Source organism: Lissotriton vulgaris, chromosome 11 (assembly GCF_964263255.1).
Source record: "Lissotriton vulgaris chromosome 11, aLisVul1.2, whole genome shotgun sequence".
NCBI classification, from domain to species: Eukaryota; Metazoa; Chordata; class Amphibia; order Caudata; family Salamandridae; genus Lissotriton; species Lissotriton vulgaris.
Genome location: NC_141699.1, coordinates 446,018,885 through 446,038,433, shown reverse-complemented (window position 1 = coordinate 446,038,433; position 19,549 = coordinate 446,018,885). Strand labels below are relative to the sequence as shown.

The window sequence follows — 19,549 nt, the reverse complement described above, 5'->3', positions numbered from 1 at the left end:
AGGGGAGGCTGATGTGTGCGTAATGATGTGGGAGTGCAGTGACTTACTGGATATGGCAGACTAAACTGTAGTCTAGATTCATATTGGTCTCCTTTGGGCATAGCATTGCTGATTGAAGGGTCGGGCACAGCACCCACTTAAATGAGACACAGCCCTTTATGCAGAAATCAGTGACATCTAACGATCAGTCAACGCGCAGGAAAATACGTAGTAATAACGTGAGTCCAGTACAACTGGAGTATAAATTGCACAAATATGATTTATGAGCAAAGTGCAAAATGCAGAAAGTGCAGTCGCCCACGGTATAAAACATGATTATAGCACCAACAGAGAGATAAACCAGTCAAACATACACAAAGTCAAAGATGATTCTCAAAGTAATCAGACCCCACAAAATGAGTAAGGCTGTCATGACTCTGGTCTGTAGTTTGTCTCTTTGCCACAGCAGGGCCCTACTCTCATGTGGGAGGCAAGGTTAATGCTAATGAGACTCTGATAAGGCCTGAGTGTCTGTCTCAGAGAGGGATTCGAGTCTAAGTAAGAAATGCAGGTTAGAAAAGGCTATCTGCTTTGTCTAGACGCCCAATCCTTTGCAAGTCACTTCATACCTTTCTAGTTAGAAAACGTCAGAAATTAGGGGCATATTACCAAGGAGGAGATATGAAATTATCTCCACTTTTGCAGCCGTTTTCGGCCGAAAAGCGGCAAAAATGTCATCGCCTTATCAGCAAAGACACCCGATCGCGTGTTTTGCTGATTTAGCTAGCCTTTCAACAACGCCCAGCTTTGCATCTCTAAGGAGATGCAAAGTGGGCGTTCCAGAGCAAAATAATAGGAGAAATGTCGCTAAGCGACATTTCTCCTATGATCAAGCTGCACGCTAACAAGCAGAGTGTTAGGAAAAGTAGCGCTAACCACAGTTAACGCTACTTTCTTAACGCCTGCTTGTGATCTGATTTAGCCATGTAATCCAATGGTAGGTGGATTACATTGCTAAGATTACCCTGCTCTATCAACAAGGTTATCGCCATTTTCAATGGAATATCGCGGGAAAGCGAGCGATATTCCATTGAAAACGGTGATAATCCCCGCTATCGCTGGGATTTTTAACTCCATGTCATTACGCGTTGTTAATACAACGCTGACAACGGAGATTATCGCCAGCGATAGATTTTCTCACGCTAACAGCGGTCAGCAATAATTATCACTGCCGCTTGTTAATATGCCCCTATGTTTCTATTCTCATTGTAACCGGTGAAATTGACAAGCTTGCAGAGTATTGTGTCAAATAAATTTCACTGAACAAGCAGTTGATTCTGAGAAGTGAACATAACTTCATTACATTCTGAATTCCATCCTTCTGTGAATGCTAAATTATTAATTAATATTGTGCTTTCTTATAATAGTGAAATTGCAGAATTTGACAGTTTATAGCTTGTTTAATTAATATTTTAAGAAAGATTAATTTTTCGCTAAAACAAAGTCTACTTAAATATAAAGCCCTTCAAAAGTAAGTCTAATCTTGCCACGTACCATATTTGTAAAGCGATTTTGAAATACCCTTTAAAAACTACAGTGAGATACAAATGTTACATTCATAGTTCAAACTGTAATATTCTAATTGTGCATCCTCCCTTGAAGGGAATTTAAAAAGATACGACATTTACACTTAAGAGCCTTTTTATAAACTATTATTCCTTGATTTCTAACACACAATCAAGAAATTGTGGAAATTAGATTAATGTTAACTTCGTGCTTCCTATTTATTTTACACAGATTGCCTAATAAAAAAGATTGCAGTACATGTAATGGGAGAGTAGAATACAAATGAAGGAATTTGCTTGTTTAGATTCATGAGATTTCGTGTTGTCTCGTTTATCATTTTTAGGTGTATTTTCCACCCTTGGCTGCACTTTTTCATGAAAGTCTGAATGAGTCAGACTGCACCCAGTTGAACCCTAGGACTGGGTGGCCGCAGTTTGTTGCCTGGTAATTACTAATCCTAAAAAGGATTCAGGGCAGCTTCTGACTGAGACCCTTTTGTTAACAGCGAGTGTTGCTGGGTGGGATGTAATAGATGAAACAGTGAGGATGGTGATACATTGACTGGAGGTGTCAAACAGGAAGGGGAGAAAGGGAGGGTGCAATCTTTAGAAATCTCTGGCTATCCCTATGCTATCACTTGGTGCCAGCCAACACGTTCCAACTTGTAAAATACAGGTGATAAGCACATGCTTCCACTTATAGTAGATCATATAAACACCTCCAATTGCTGTTCCACAAGGCCTGTGGTGTTGAGAACTAGACTTGCACTAGGAAGGAGGATTTCCATCGTTACTGTGAGTGCATGTTCTGATTACTCACACTTAGACCTCTGTAGGCCACCAATGCCCTTAACTGAATAATGAGTTAAGTTGTGTTGAAAGCTGGCAAGAAATTAATTTTAAGCGTGGGCGGAGAAGTCCACTCTGCTGTGCAGCGTGCAGAGATTTGGCTACTCTGTGTTCTGCGGAGAACGCGGAGTAGACATATCTTCGCACACTCAACAATGGAGCGGAGTTGGCCCGCCGCCCGCCTCAACCCCCCTATTAAGATATAAATTACAAGTAATTTAAAAAAGTAAAAACCACTTACCTGTTTACCCTGGCATACCCAGTCTGCCCTCCTCCTCTTCCTCGCCATAGGGGTACTTCCTCGCCATAGGGGTACTGTTTGGGAGAACTGCGTATGCGCGCACGTGCCCGTAAATGCATATTTCTTGCGAAAAATGTGGGGCGCGGGCGCTTGAGCAGTTCTCTCAAGTAGTACCCCTACGGTGAAAAAGAAGAGGAGGGCAGTACAGGGCAGCACAGGGAAGCTGTGGTAAACAGGTTAGTGCTTTTTACTTCTTTTTAATTACTTGTAACTTATATACTAATAGGGGGGTAGAGGCGGGTGGAGTAGCGGAGCTTCAAGGAGTTAGCTTCCAACTCTGTGGTCCCGCAACGCGGACTACGCCCAGGGTTAGTTAATTAGTGTATTTTATTTGGATAGAAGGCAATACATGAGCTCTAGTAATGTGTCACCTTGATCAAACTAAGAATCCATACTTGTTATGCTGGTGCGCCAGTGTGTCTTCAGCATGTGACCACATGATCCCTGTAGCACTGTATCTGACAACATCCATGTCTCCCTCCACACAAAGATGTGTGGAAGGAGACAAGGATCTGGTTATATTCAGTGCTACAGGAGTCAATTTTACCAATTGCATCCTACAGCTTCTAATATGATTTGTGGGGCGTAATGTAGTCATAATAGTTTCCTCGTATAATGCAATTAGAAGTTTTCAGAATGCTTTGCAATTAGGTTTTTCCACCAACAAATATGGCCCAAGCCAAATTAGATCATCATTCACTGTGACAAAAGGGGTTTTTAAGACTAGCCATATTACTAACTTTAGTTCCTTAACTGCGCTAGTGCGGAATGTTCTATTGCGCGGGCGCCAACAGACGTGCGCAGCACTCCAAAGGTATTGCACGCGACGGCTGTTGGCCGTCGGCAGCAGCGATGAGGTTAGCATCTCTGAGCTGCAGTTCTTAGTGGCTATGACAACTGCACAGATGACAGGAAGGTCTCTGCCCTAATTGTCTTGCTATGCTCACACCGATTCTGAATGCCTCCAACTCTTCTGTGACCTTCCCAGATGCTTGAAAACATGCAAGTGTCCTCCCATTGATGAAACCCTCTGCAGACCTTTCAATGCTTGCCAACTGCAGATCAATCTCCCTGCCAACATTCCTGCCCAAAGTTAGACAAAATCACCAACAGACACTCATCGAATGCCTCAATGACCACTAACTTCTCAACACCACTCAGTCTGATTTCAGACCCAACCAAATCATGGAAACTGCCTTCATCACTGGCATAGATGACTTATGCATGACTCTGAACGGAGGAGACATGATGGCCTTCTGGACTTCTCTGCAGCATTTGACACAATCTCCCACCCCACCATCATCCATCGCCTACACATCATAGGAATCAGAGGACACACTCTGATAGGTCTGACCCTTCCTACTGGAAGGACTTGTTCAGTCAGCGTAGCACCATACACTTCAGATGCTTGTGGTTTCATCTGCTAAGTTGTGCAAGGATCCCTTTTGAGACCGATCCACCTCAATGGATACATGATTCCTCTATCCAGCATTATCTGCTCTCATATCAAAGTCCTCTCCTAAGCCAATGGCATGCAACTCATTCTCTCCCTCCCAGTCAAGACACCAGGTACCTGGATCAAGTTCAATGCTTGCATTAATAAGATTGCCCATTGAATGAAAGCTGACATCAACAAGATCAAAATTGTGATCCTCAGAAAGGGCACATCACCATGGGACTCAACCTGGTGGCCAACAGAGCTAGGGCTGACACCCCGGCCACCCAGCTCAGAATCATCATCATCAACGGCAAACTTAACTTGACCGTGCAGGTCAATGCTGTTACCACCACATGCTTCCATACCCTGAAGATGCAGAGTTAGATTTTCAAATGGCTTACAATCAGTACCCGGAAATCCACCATGCACAACCCTGTCACAAGCCAGCTGGACTATGGTAACACCCTCTACACTGGGATCCATAAAAAAACTCACCAGAAGGCTACAGGCCATTTTGATCTCGGCAGCCAGAATTACTTTCAACCCAGCATGCTGCATGCACATCACACCCACCTGAAGTAGCTCCACTTGCTCCCTATTAGTAAACTAGCACAATTCCAACTCCTAACCCACACTTTCAAAGCACTGCATAACACTGGTCCAGCATACCTCAACAATTGCATCTCCTTTCACATACCTTCCAGACACCTCAGTACATCTGGTTTCATAGTGGCCCGCATCCTACACATACAGGAAGCCAGATCTGGCAGTCAGGTAAATCCTACATCCAGGGATGACTCTCAGGTGATGTGACAGGTGCGACTGCACTGGGCGCTGACTTCGGTTGGGGTTGTCCTGTGTGCATGTATAGTTTAAAAAGCACCTGCTGTTGCGTTCCTGGCCTCCAGCAATTTTCAGGCACAAATAAAAATGCCAAGATAACTCTGGTGATTATTGTTCCTCCTAGAGAGGGAGATCAGAGATTAGTCTAGTGGAAGTTTTAATTCATCTAAGGTAGCACAGTGGGTTAATATGCCTGCTGCAAAGAACATGTACCATGCAGATTACAAAGTGCACGTAATGCAAATAGATCAGTGGGTTACTGCTTTAGTCTTTTAGTTACTTGCAGCTAAAATTCTAACATTGAACAGTAAGATGTTTACTGTCATCAAAGAGCTGCAAGAAAACTACGAGGTATAGATTAGAGCATTACGATTCATTTCCCTAGTCTTTCATTATCCTAAAGTTGGAAAAAGGGTTAATTTGGATAGAAATCAATTCTGACTATTTAAGAGAATCCCCAACCATATTATTACCTTTTAAATTCTGAGTTTGTGCTACTCCAGACAAAGCACTATTAAACTATACTGATACCAGTACGGATGACATATGACTCCTACAACTTATAGTCCTCTGTCATGCCTAACATTTCCTTTACATTGATTAACCCACCTATGATTGATTGTCTCTGTGTAGTTTGTGTGATGTAAAGTGCTCCTACACCCTACACTGATATGAGTTGCTATATGAAACTAATTAAATGCATCTGGGAGACAGTGGTTACGGGGACTTGAGTGGCACCGTTAAAGGGTGGTAGTGAGGGAATCTATGGCGAAGGTATTCATTGACCGGTGCCAGCAAACATCATCACACTGAGTGCCACCAGCGCTAAAGCTGCCCATGCCTATTTCTCTCCTAAAGCATGGAACAAGCAGCAACTACGTATAAGAGCCTCCTTCCCTCTTTTTGAATTCTGCAAGATGCTGAAGACCTGGCTTTTCAAGTTGTCTCACTAGGCTCTAGCTACGGCTAGGCTCCAACCCTCCAGATGATAGTGCGTTCTGCAAATCTGCATAACATAACATAGCAATCATTTACTTAACCATGGAAGCTGTGATACCAACCATCAAAGTGGCATCATGGTACATCCTGTATGACTCATTGCAAAGACAGCCATTATCCTCAGCCGCGGCCATTGCAGTAAAGGGCGGTGGGGCCGGCTGGGGAGGGGGGGAATTTCGATAGACGGCCACAAGGGAAAATTAAATAAAAAAATCAATTTTCCATCGTGGTCATCTCTGAAATGCCCCCGAGCCGGCCCGACCGCTCTTACCTGCAGCGACCGCGGCTGATTATCCTGCTGTTAATAACATTGTTTGATCGAATGTACATATGTTGGTCCATAATCTTTTGCCTATTTGTAACTATATTTTCCAGAAAAAATATAGGAGCACTGCATCCATTCAAACAACTCATTTAGAGCTAGGGTCTACCTTATATTAAATCAGAATCAATAATAAGGGCGTAATTAGGATATATCTGAATTTATGACAACCTCACACATCCCTAATACCTGGCCGTGGTGAGATCATAAGGTGGGGACAAAATTCAATCTCCGATTTACAAGCCTAAAAGAATAGATCGGTAAGAGATCCGCCATGAAGCTGTCGCAATTGTCACAAAGAAGAGAACGATGCAAATAAAAATGTCCTAAGAGGCAAACCCATGATTAAGAATGCAGAAGACGGCTATCAATAGTTGTATATATGGCTCTCCGTAGAATTGCTCTGAAACTAGAATCAAATCAATCATTTTCATGATCACTTTAGACATGTCCATGTTCTCCTCCCATAACCTCAACAACGTATTGCTAACTGGCTAGATCACTGTGTCATGTACTTTGACTACCCCCATACGAATCTACATTTTGCCTTCTGATATCAGTGAAAACATTTACAACTACATTTGTGAATGAACCTATCTACAGCTTCACTTCTCAATTCCCAGCAATGTTCTACCTCTGGGCATTAAGTATCATTTCAGGAACGGAAAGGTGGCAGCAATAAACTGATTTCATTGGTAGCCTTCCCAAGGGGCATCATTAACACCACATTTTAGCAGCTTGAGTTGAGTGGGGGAGGGGTGTTACTGTGCAATTCAGTGTAATATGAAACATGTATGCTGTTTTACAGCACTCTTAACGGTGATCAGAGATTCTGGTCTGCCAGAACCACATAGCAATAAACTATTGCTGTCGAAGGAGGGAAAGGATAGAGGAATGGAAAGAAGGAGAGAGAAGAAGAGAAGTATTGAAAGAGGATGAGTGGATGTTATCATGGGTGAACAGAAAGGAGAAAGAAAGGATGGATGGATGGTGAGAGGAAGAGCAAGACAACAGATGGATGACTGCAGTGATGGATGGAGAGAAGGACGGGTGATAGATGAATGGAGAGAACGATGAAGTGAGAGAAAGATGAATGAACAGAAAGAAAAGACTGATAGATTAAAGAAAGGAGGATAAGATGGATAGACATATGAACAGAAGGATGGATAGCAAGAAGGAACGGTAGATGGAAATTTAATTAAGGAAACCGCAAAGACAGATGGGAAATATGAAGGGTAGATAAAATAAAGGAAGGTGGAGAGAAGGAAGGATGGTGGATGGAAAAGACACAAAGAAGGATGGATGTGTATTTGGACGGATGCACAAGTGTATTTAACTCCTGCCATGCTCGTGACGGAACCGTTCCGTCACGTGCCTTGGGTGGGCTGTGCTGGTGGCGGAACGGTTCCGTCATGGCCCGCTCGCCGCGCCTGCGCTGACGTTTTGAAGAGCGGGTGGAGCCGTGACGGAACCGTTCCGTCACAAGCAGAGCTCACCTGCGGGCCATGACGGAGCGGTTCAGTTACGAGCACAGGACCGCCGAGCGGCCCCGCCTCCCCCCTAGCGCTGTGGCGGAATAGCCGCAGCAGCGAAGGGGTTAAAAGATAGAAACACGGAAAGAAAGCCAGATGGAAAAAGACAGAAATAGGGATGGAGTAAGGAAGGAAATTAAAGAATTTCAAACATTTGCTCAGGGGGAGCAAGCTCCTGAGTGACTGTCAGATTTAATTCCCTCAGCCCATTGCTCAAAGCTATTAGGAACATGGTTTAAATTGTGTGGGGGAGCGGGTATTTTTTTCTGCCCATTCCCTTGCTTTCCCCAAAGCCATGTAGTAGTATTAGTTTTAGATTGATCTGAACACTGTGATAGAGAGCCATAATGGATTGATTAAACATTCATGCATAGATGAGACCATATAATGATGACCTGGTTGCTTTTCTAGATCTGCTTTTTATTCCAGTCATTAATGATGACTTTGCTGACCACCTCAAATCTGTGGTCAGAGCATTGATTTGAACAACAGATTGGTAACTCTCCTTTCTGGATAATAAGAAACAGACATCACCCCCAGGTGCCTGCTGCACAGACCCCTTACTGGTTTGTACCCCAGTTTTTGTTGACCGTAGCTGCGGTACTTTCCACAGTACCTATCACATGAACATTGTGCATAACATTCTAAGAAAAAGGTGTCCAAGATATGATGTATCGGCCAATGACATAAGGTTGTTCATATTAAATTCACAGACTCCTCTAGAAGGCCCCTCTGAAGAAACTCAGACTGTGCCTCTGAGCCCTGTAGACTCGGATACTATCTACAGTAGCCCTCAGATACTGAAAATGCAGGGGCATATTTACAAGAAAGTGACGCATCTTTCCCTGCGCCACCATGCAAAACCATGCGTCACCATGGATGTGCCGTATTTATAATACAGTGCACCATGGCGCAACGATTAACAGATTCGTCAGAAATTCTGATGCATCTGTTGATGGAAAAGTCATGCATTGCTGAAGTCGTGTCGCAAGCACGACGCAACTCCAGAAATGCGTGTTGCATAAGTGGCACAACGACGGCGCAAAAGTGACGCAAGGGGCTTGTAAATCTGCCCCGTATTATTTATTTCTTAAATAATGGCATGCCCAAGTCAAGCAAGCCTTGCTAAAGTAGCCCATCCCCATCTCTGCCACGGATTTGAGCATCTGAATGAGCAAAAAAGTCAAAGAATAGGATGGGGCTCATCTTTACCTGAAATTGCAAGATACCACGTCAATTTCAGGCCGATATTTTATAAACTAAAGTATATTATTCTTTTTAACTCTATTCAATTTAACTTCATTTGATATCCTGCATTTCGCTAAACCCGCAATGCATCCCAGTGCTTGTAACTAGTAGACCAGAACAGACCCTTTCCATCAAATTCCCTATTTTTGGCAATTGACTGTTAAGAGACACCGAGGCAGACAAACTCAATTCGACACAGTCATATTGGCCAACAAGGAGGCATTATCAAAAATAGTCAACTGAAATAAATTACTATTCATCTGCAAGGGGTCAGCATGCCTTCTGTTACACATCTCCAAAATAACTACTGTCCTCTTACAAAATGTCAGTTTTAATTAGGGCTCTTGCGCTCTCAATTTATAAATACTGTCCCTGGTCATTTAGTCTCGTATTCACTGTTCAACCTAGACGCGGGCTATTTTTCTCTGTTGTGAACATTTTACTTGTATCCTAAACATAAATATACAATCCTCATCTATTTTGCAATCCTGAATACTTGGCAGCTGCACCTTTTAAGCATGTGTTCTCCTGCAACGAATATCTGGTTATACCTAATCTGAAGATCGAATGATATATGCCATATGATTTGCTACATATATCCTCCAATTAGGCTAATTACTAGCGGCCTAGTTAACTGAAACATGTATGGTAACTCCTGTTAGCACACATATTGCAGTTAGGAGTTTCGTGGCTGACACCAGACTCCCTCCGTTTTTCAGGTAAAACCTTCCAAAATCAATGGGGGAGAATGCTCAATTTTCATTGGGATATGCAGATTTTGGTGAGTTATGCACTAAAATCAGCAGGTTAGTCCCTAATATTGATGACAAATTGGTTGCCGATAAACATTGATAAAGCAAAGTCGGATTTTCTTGGGTCCAAAAAATATAGGCCCAGCACTCGGCCTAAGGCCCACATGCATAATTGTTGGTATTTGCGATTCCTAAATTGCGAAAATTAAGGAATCGCAATTTAGAAATCGCAAATACCCATGCATTAAAAATTTGCATATATTTATGCGATTTCTTATTTTTCCTTATTTGCGATTTCCAATTTTGTGAATCGCAAATAAGGAATCCCTTTACATTGATTCCTATGGGCCTTGAGGCCCATAGGAATCAATGGGAAGGCATTCTCATTTTGCGATTCACAATTAAGGAATCGCAAAATGAGAATGCAATTTCTAGGGTGCAGGGGGGGTTCCAAAGGACCCCCCCCTGCACCCCTGAAATATAACATACAGTCCATTTCTCACACATACATGCCCAAGGGCATGTGTGAGTGTAAAATGAAAGTGTCCAAAATGCACTTTTGTGCATTTTTGAAACTTTTCTAAAATTACCATGAAGGTTGACTTCATGCTAATTTAACACTCCTAATCTGCGAATTCGCACATTTTTTCAGATGAGGCATTGCATTTAAGAAATCGCAAAATTACGATTTCTTTAATGCAATCGCAATTTAAGAAATCACAAATAAATTGCGATTTCTTAAATTGCGAAAAAGCCAAAAAGGTTAATGCATCCCAAAACAAAGATTTGCACTCGCAAACGGCCAAATTTTGCGATTCGCACCGTTTGCGAATGCAAATCACTTTGATGCATGTGGGCCTTAGTGCTCAGTTTTGTCATCAATTGCATTATATTTTACAGATCTTCAAAAAGGCTAATTGTGTAGATAATTTCCTTCACATTATAAAGGTCAAATTTTGTGGTTTATGTCAAATTTATATTATGGGTTTCTAAACACAAAACTCCAGTCTTTATAAAGGATCAATTAGGAGCTATTGAAAGAGAACTTACTGTTAGAAAACAGCTGTGAGCCTTATTCTAAATTTGAGAGATGAAATGTGTAATTGTTTTTGTTGGGCTCTGCTTTAAGTATATGAGTAAAGATACGAAAACCTTATCTGGGTTAATATACTTCAAGCTAACGTTTACGAAGGCTGCACTGATACTCAGAAAGGATCATACACATATATTGTGTTTTTGAGCAGAACTAGCATGCTCTTCGGTCAAATCTTGAGTCTTGGCTGTTGAGTCACAAAAGCCCTCATGAGTGGTCCTTTATTCCCGTGGGATGATAGCAGCAGTTTCTGGTCCCATCGGAATTATGAAATCCATGAGAATACCGTGGATATTTTTTCCCTCATTAGGAGATTTTGGCTACTGAAAACTGCTGAAATCTCCATGTCAAAGCCTAGGGGAAACCTGAAATTACTGATTCCATTTGCAATTTTCGATTTCTTAGTTGACCTTCAGGGTCCAACACACAGTGTGCCGGATGTCCCTCACCCTGGGAGGAACCGGCAGCCCTAGAATTGGTAAATTAATTTATTTATGTGTTTGTTTATTTATTTATTTATGAGTTTTATATAGCGCTGGCTAGACCCGGAGGTATCAGAGCGCTTTACATGAGGTTCCACAATGTTGACAAAATTACATCAGGTGCAAGTTACAACAAATAACAAGAAACACATTTAAAGATCATATAGTGCGAGGTCAAAGGAGGGGTAAGGGGGTAGGGAAAAGGGGGAGGTAGGAGATACGACGGAGAGACAAAGGGAAAGTCTGTCCAAGGTCCGGCTGGGTAGGTGAGGGCCGAGGGGGAAGACTGCAGCCCATCTCCTCTGTAGCTATCAGATTGCTCCACCGGGCATCGGCCAAATAGCTAGGTCTCAACGGAAAACATATAAAGAGCATAGGAGATGAGAAGAATGGAGCGTAGAGGGATAAGGGGTATGGTGAAGGGGTAGGAGGTAGATATGACGAAGAGACAATGGAAAGTCTTTCCAAAGTCCGGATGGGTAGGTAACGGCAGAGGGGGAAGTCCACAGTCTATCTCCTCTATAGCTAACAGGTAGCTCCACCAGGCATGTTCTGAGTCCTGATGGGGAAGCAGGATGAGGGATAGGTTTGAAGACAGGTCGAAGTCCAGTTTTTGTTCTGGAGTAGTAGCATAACATGGTGGGGACAACTGTGGCAGCCATCTTGGGGTCAGGCAAAGGAATACTAACCATGGTGTTACATTCTGACAGACCCATTAATATCTCTAGCTCGAAGGCAGGTGTTTGTTGAGCAATGGCGCAGTGAGAGGCCATAGCCAGTGTCCGCTTGCCTCCTGACGAGGAGAGTATTGCCGTGTTAAAGCTACAAGGGGGACAAACTGCTGCCATTTTAGGACGGTAGGGAAAAACCTGTCCATTTTCTAGCCCACCCGAAATAATGGCCAAAGACCAATAAGTATTCAGATTTGTACTGATTAACTACTGTATAAACCAACATGTGCATTAAGGACATTTTCACAGACTGGTCGATGAAAAACCCTCATTGGAATGACCATTCAAGGGACAATGCCATTTGCATTGGATGACCGAAGCACACATTGCAGTTTTTGATAGATAGACATGAGAACATTTCATTTGTCAACACGCCTGTCAATCTATTTGTTTTTGTAAACTTCCTCTTCACTATTACAAATGTATTTAATTTTCCCCACATAACTTTATTTGAAACCATCTCCTTACCTCAATTGGGATTGGCAGTGTAAAGCAAAAATGTCCTCTCTCCATGGTATAGGTATCTCTCTTGAATCCATCCATTTAATATTGTTTGGTATTTATCAAATGCTAAGACGGTGACTTCTTAATCACTAAACGTCATATGTCAAAAGGGGTCCATTAGCTGGCTTACCAGGGCTCATACTGGAATAATAATGTGGCAGGCCTTTACCCGAGTTTTGAAAAAGAGGCATATGTAGCTAAATGCCAAGTCTAGAAGATGCTTAACTACACAGGCATACATCACTTCAGAATGTTGTGCTCTATCATTAAAAAAATACTTTTCTCTGGGCATTTATCTGCAAAATTACATCATTTTTCCTCGCCGATGCAAACCCCTGCCACTTGACAATCAGTGCTCACGTGTACTGCTAATAGCTGTTAGATCTACAATTTGAGGTGTGCAGATCCCTTCATTTAAATAAAGTTGCTGCATGTGAATCCGATTTGTACTTGCTTGTTATGAGACTGGAGAAAGACTGGGATAGGTCGGCTCCTTCAAATGGATGGAAAGACCAGGCCATAACTTTCTTCTTCATTGAGCAAAAGCCACACTTAGCAAAGTTTACAGAATTTTAAAAAGTGGACCGAAATATTTCAAATTAATTGGCAAAGTGTGGTCTTCCTCACATTGCTCTTAACGTGCTATTCATCTCAATTTGATCTTCCAAGCTTGAGTCAAATGAAAGGTGTACTCCTCTAAATGCGCATTGTGAAGTTCTTCCTTTGTTACTTAATATTTAAATCAATTATTGCTTCTGTAGTCACTAATTAGCTGAATTCCTCGAGTTTCCATATATCTATATTTGACAATCAATTATATTTTTAAGGACTAGCATCACAGAGGCGCAGTCAACATTTCCGTAATACTTAAATAAACTGCATTCTCTTCTAGTGAGTGTCATTTCTAAACAGTTGTTCCAGGGAGTACAAAGGGATTTAAGTCTTACTAAGGTGTACTAGTTGCTTGGATATGTGTATGTTCTTTGTTGTCTCCTGTAATATAAGGTTGTTGCCTCTTGTATTGATATCAAGTCCTGTAACATAGTAAGTTGCTATTGCCCTTTTTCCATGAAACTTAGTGGATTTGGTAGATAGCGCATCATTTTTTCCAATGGTTATGAGAAGGTAGAAGTGCTTTGGAAGCATATTGTCACTAACAACTGCACTGGCACTTTGAGAATCAATACATCATGAAAGAAGAACATATTTCAACAGGTTCATCTATGACAAAAAATGATCAGAAGACGCGTAGCTCATGTTGGACTTTTTGTATCTACACAATAGCCGAACATCAAAAATAGTGTCACCTTGCCTACCACAGTCCTGCAAAATCTCTCTTACAATTAAGACACTTTTGAATCATGGGGAGTTGAACGGTGACGAGTCCATTTCTGTTATGATTCTGGGGTTGTTGACTCTCTAATAGCTAGGGTGTTTGTACCAAACACCGCACAAAGCAGCGTTGATAAGGGCCATTTAGAACCTTGTGTAAATGGTAAAATTGGTGTGGTACTCAATTGACCAGACATAACTATCTGCACACATTGAATTTATCTGGACAACCGCTGTGTAGGTTTTTGTCTTACCACATTGGTAGCACCGTAAAATCTCCTCAAGGAGCGCATGAAATGTGCCACCATATCACCGGCAAAAGCGTGGTGGAAAATTCTGAAGGAAAATGGACAAAACTGTGCAGTTATTCAATTAGGATATATTATATCGCAATTTTCCTGCATACCTCAAAATCAGAAGTTATTGCACAGCAGTAGTATTATTTCTGCTGCACTGTTTGATTTTCTGAATGAGCACCAATGTGCTTTGTGTGGCTTGCCTATGCGATAATTAAAAACACAGCTGGGTTCTTATGAGAACGTTATAATAGTAGTGGTTGAGGATAAGGTACATTTTGATTCATGAAGTTGGCCAACTTGCCATTTTTATGTCAGCAAAGTCAAGCTAAATATTTTGACTTCTCACAACTTTCTTGAGACAAATCTTGGCCAAACATGACCACCATGGCTGGGATGTTTTTCCAGCTACAGGATGCCCCGTCAAGGAGGGACAGGAAATCCTTGTAACTGGAAAGCAGAGACAAAGATATGGCGAGGGATAAGGTAGAGGACAGGGCAGGGATAGGGGACAGGAATATTGAGGATGGCTGATTTTTCAGGAGGGTGCATGGGGTTTTACTCATATGACTATCTGAGGGACTAAGGAGGGTGCATTTGCATGGAGCAAAGAAAGGGACAGAAAATGTGCCAGGGACTCTCATGGGGGTCGATGCCAAGCAGTGTCTGTATAGTCAAGGCTCTTGCGGGAATAGTGCCAGAAAGCACTAAAAAAGCGGCCATTCCTTCTAATATAAAACTCTGCAATCTTTACACTTTGGAAATCTTGCAAAGTTTGTCATAAAATTGGGAAGTGGCGAGATATTAGGCAGAGAATACTAAAAATAAAAAATCTACACTAGACATTACACTTTTGATAAAACTCTTTTTGTTCATTGAAGATAGGCTTATGGCTGACACCTCTGCCTTTTATGTGCTTAGTGCTCAAATGTATTGATGTTGCGTCTTTTGGTTTATAGGTTATGTAGTAAATATGCAACAATAATAAGCTTTATAAATACAAACAATTAACAACTGAACATTCTCTCATTCAGGTCATTAAAAGCAATATCAGAGTAACATGGCAAAGAAACATTTTCTATTTTTATATAATTGTATTTTATTTATGGAATTTCTGGCTGAATCTTAAGTCGAGGAGCAATTCGTTTGTGGGTTCACACAATCCTGGTTCCGCATTTCTCCGGATTTGATCACATACTGGGAGTTTGTTCTGCTGTGCTGCAGCCCTGCATTGCCAATGAACGGCAAGAGGAACGCCAGACATTGCTTCATTTGATCAATACCATCAAATAAAATGTGAGGTGGTTCTCACTGCTTTGAGTGAGAAACATACTGGGAAGTGAACATGACTTCCCATGACGCCTACGCTACTCATTGCATCTCAGCGTGTGTATGAAATTATGGAACTTTTTTTCCAAACATTTCCCAGATCCCATGAAAAATGTATGAAATTGAACGGAATTACATATTCGCCCAGCACAACTGACTGTCTGAGCATTCATTTAAGCAGAAAGCATCTGCCTGCAAGATTGTTTTCTACGTAAACCAGTCTTCTGTGGATGAAAACAGCATAACATTGCATAAACAGTAATTTCAAGGAATTGTCTTACATTTTCATTATGGGAAATTAGGGAATTTACTTGGCGTAATATAAATTCTGCCCAGGCCTAATTTTAATCAAATCTTGGGACTCCCACCTTTCTTCAATGCCCACAGTCTGCAGTTAACCTATGAATGCCATACCTGCATTCAGATACCAAGCCTGGGATCTTTACCAGTTTTTCCTCTGTGGAGAGCTTTGAAATAATCCCAGCTGTTCAGTTACACATTTTTGTTACTCAATAGTAGTGTGCCTAGCACAGGAACTAATAGCCAAGGCCCTATATTGATGCCAGTGTCAAAGGTCTTTGACCCTAATTAATATACTGGTATCCTGGATACTCCTCTGAAAACGAAGGAATGGGAGAAGACGAATAAGAGATGAAATAGGTCTTCCCTCAATGAGGGAAACGCTAAAAGCCATTACAGGTCTTCCAATGTAGGCAAAATGTACCATTACATGCCCTCTCTTATACTTTACATTTCCAATCCTGGAGGACAGCAAAACACTTTTCACTGAACACAGAATTACATGCCATTTCCTGCTAAACACATACCGATGCAGGGCTGACAGTTACAAAAGTGAAAATTACAGGATGCTATCTCCCTAGTTCCTAGGTCTCAACTGTGGTACCAGTACATAACATGGGGGGAGACGCTATTTTACAGCCAGTGTAACCTTTGGCAGTGGGCTATAATGCTTCATTGAACATACAGTAAAGGTTTGGGATGTGCTGGCCAATCAGGGGGTTCAGATAGAGGACTGTGACAATCAGGATAGGCCTAGTTCTAAAAGTCTGCATCATGTGATGTAGCAAAACTCCACCAGCCAATCAAAATCTGAATTCCAATGCTCTTTTCGATGCACGTGAACCAATAATAGGGCTTTCTTTAATGTCACACTCCAGAGCTTGTCGACTGACCTTGGTTAGCACCTTAAGCAACAGAATAATTTTAAGTTAACTATTTCAAACGTAAAACTCAGGACGACTTTCCTAACCCTTGCAACTTTCATAGAGCATATTACACAGTCATTGATAAGCGTTGTGAAAGGGCTTACCATTGAAATAATTGCCTGTTGCTCGCATTTTGTAACTTCCATGACAGGCGACTATGTCATGATAATGCCCTCTCCAAAGGTACTCAATGCAATACTATAGGCAAGTACAACCTTCACCCAAGATGGAATAAAGACACCCCAAAAGAACTGATCATAAGCACTGCTGTTTTTTCTGGCATTCAATTGACAACAGCTTGTTGTATCGCACACTCTCTGTAAAACAATTTAAAAATCAATCAAAAAAAATCAGCATTCCTACCGAACGAAAGTGATTTACCTCATTTTTTTTTACCTCTGCCGTTATATTTTTTATTGGCACCCATGGACCATTTTTGTGCCCAATTTTGTATTTCTCCCCAGTGAATGTTCATATTTTCGTGTGGAGGAGAGGGTTGTGTGCCAAGGTAATAATGGCCACCTCCTTGGTATTCTGGAATATTTCTTGGAGGAGATCTTTCCAGTGGGTTCGATGCTAAATGAAGATGAGTATAATCTTGCCAAAATATCTTGGGTAGCAAAAGTTACAACAGGCTCTCTAAGACAGACAATGAAATCACATGTTTGAGCATTGATCCATACAACTTTAAAAGGTATCCCACACCCAGGAGTACCATCAAAGACTAGTGTCTTACGGCTAACCCTACTTTAACCGCATGCGCGCTAGCGGGTTTTCCCGCTGCGCGCTGAAATTTAAAAATCGCGGGTAACGTGACAAAGCCAGCTTGTCATGCGCGCAGCGCAGGTAACGCCCATGACGAGCTGGCTTTGTCATACGCATCGAAGGGGTTAAGGAAACTCTTTTACTAGCATGTTGCATCACAATGTCTCATCCTGGTCCCTAAAAACAATCAATTGACAGACTAGCAGGGTTAAAGTGTCATTATATCTCCATCTTATCCCCACATTCGGTTTTAATCAGGGACATCTGAAGGATTTAGGGGGCCCGGGCCAAACATAATTTGGAGACCCCTGTTAAGGACAACTCTGAATTTATTGTCCATTTTCACCCCAGTCACACCTTCTGCAACTATGGTCTGATCATTGACATCCCTCTTTGTTGACCCCCAAACCTTTAAGGAGACCCCAGTCCAATGAAGGGCCTCCAACTAGTGCAAAGCCTTTGAATATGTCTGAGATATTTGAGTCCTGGGAGCCTTTTTACATATTTTGAAGGGGCCTAAATATTTTTGTGTTATTCCACTGTCTGGTGTTGTCCTGAAAGATTAATGATTGGGGCCCTAGAAGTGTGGCAGCCCTGGGCCAGAGCCCACTTTGTACATGCTTCACAATGCCTGTTTTTAGTTATTCCGGAACAACCACTATTAAAGGGGTAGCTGGGTTGTTTAACACATTTTTAATCTTCTGCAAAACCCTGTGCTATAAATATCTAAAGTGCTTCTGGAATAAGGTCGAGCCCATCCTGGTCTTTAGGGACCAGGATGAGACCCGATGATTAAGCATGCCACTGATAGAGTGGGGGAGGGTCTAATAAAGAAAAACATTTTATTTCCAGAAAGCGGGCTTTAACCCGTAAGACACTAGTCTTCAATATTAATCCTGGGTGTGGAAATCACTTTAGTGTTATAGCATCAAATAGGGAAAGTTTTTCCCATATCCGTAAAAAGGTCTGTCTCCTCTCCCTGAGGGATGGTCTGGTGACCACCCTCTCGAGTTATTGGACTGGTGACCTTTGTCGTCCCTCCTTTAGTCCCTCAGCAGTCTTTTAGTTAAAGGGATAGAAAACAACAGGAAGGGGGAACTGAATACGCTAAGCAGGACTTTAGTTCCAGCCACTGTGACCCTGACTTTAAGATCAGGGTTAGCAAGGGCAGAACCAGGGGTATAAAAAAGCACGCGCTACTACCTCTGGCTTCTCCTTATTGATGGCCATGTTCATGCGATGGGTGGAAAAGATGATTCTAGGGATGCTGCAATCCAGCCTTGTGTGCACAGAAGAAGTTACCAATCTACAGGAGCTTTGCATTCTAATAGGCTATGCCCTGCACTTACAACAAACAGGCTATGGTCAGTGGGATTTCTCTGGGTCGCTATGAAAGGCAATGGCCTTGCTGCAAGTAAGTGGCATGTCAGACTGGAAATCTACATTTTTAGAAGCAGTCATCCTGCCCTTCCGAATAATGATGCTAGCCGAGTATTCGTCATATTTCTTAATTTATATTTTTGGCCATTAATGCCACCTTACAGGCTAGCACTGAAACCTTCGAAAATGTTGATAAACAGCCAAACATGTGAATTGGTATAAATCATTTTCCAATGCAAATATCCCAGTCAGCCACTTAGACGTGATTATACTACAGTACTTTGCTGTCGACCTGCAATTTACAATTTCGGTGGCTTCATTGTATTTTATAAGCACTACTAGTAGAGAATAACACCCAAAAGCAGTCATTGGTAAATAATGTTGCTGTACAAATGTATGCAAATGACATAGGCTGTAGATCTCTGTGAAGGCGAAGCTATTATCCCTGACTCCCACGCATGCCATCAGCCTTTTCCACAAGTGCACAATCACCATGGCAGCTCCCAGTTCACCACACGCGCATGCCACCACTTACAACCATGAACCACCAACAGAAGCAAGATGAAACAATATAATTAGTTTG

At 42.0% G+C, this 19,549-nt stretch overlaps 1 protein-coding gene across 1 annotated transcript in view; it reads right to left on the bottom strand.

Moving 5' to 3' along the window:
* Positions 1-19,549, bottom strand: part of LRRTM4 (leucine rich repeat transmembrane neuronal 4) — a 1,783,294-nt gene that overhangs the window by 1,753,356 nt on the left and 10,389 nt on the right. The gene's annotated exons all lie outside the window — the stretch shown is intronic.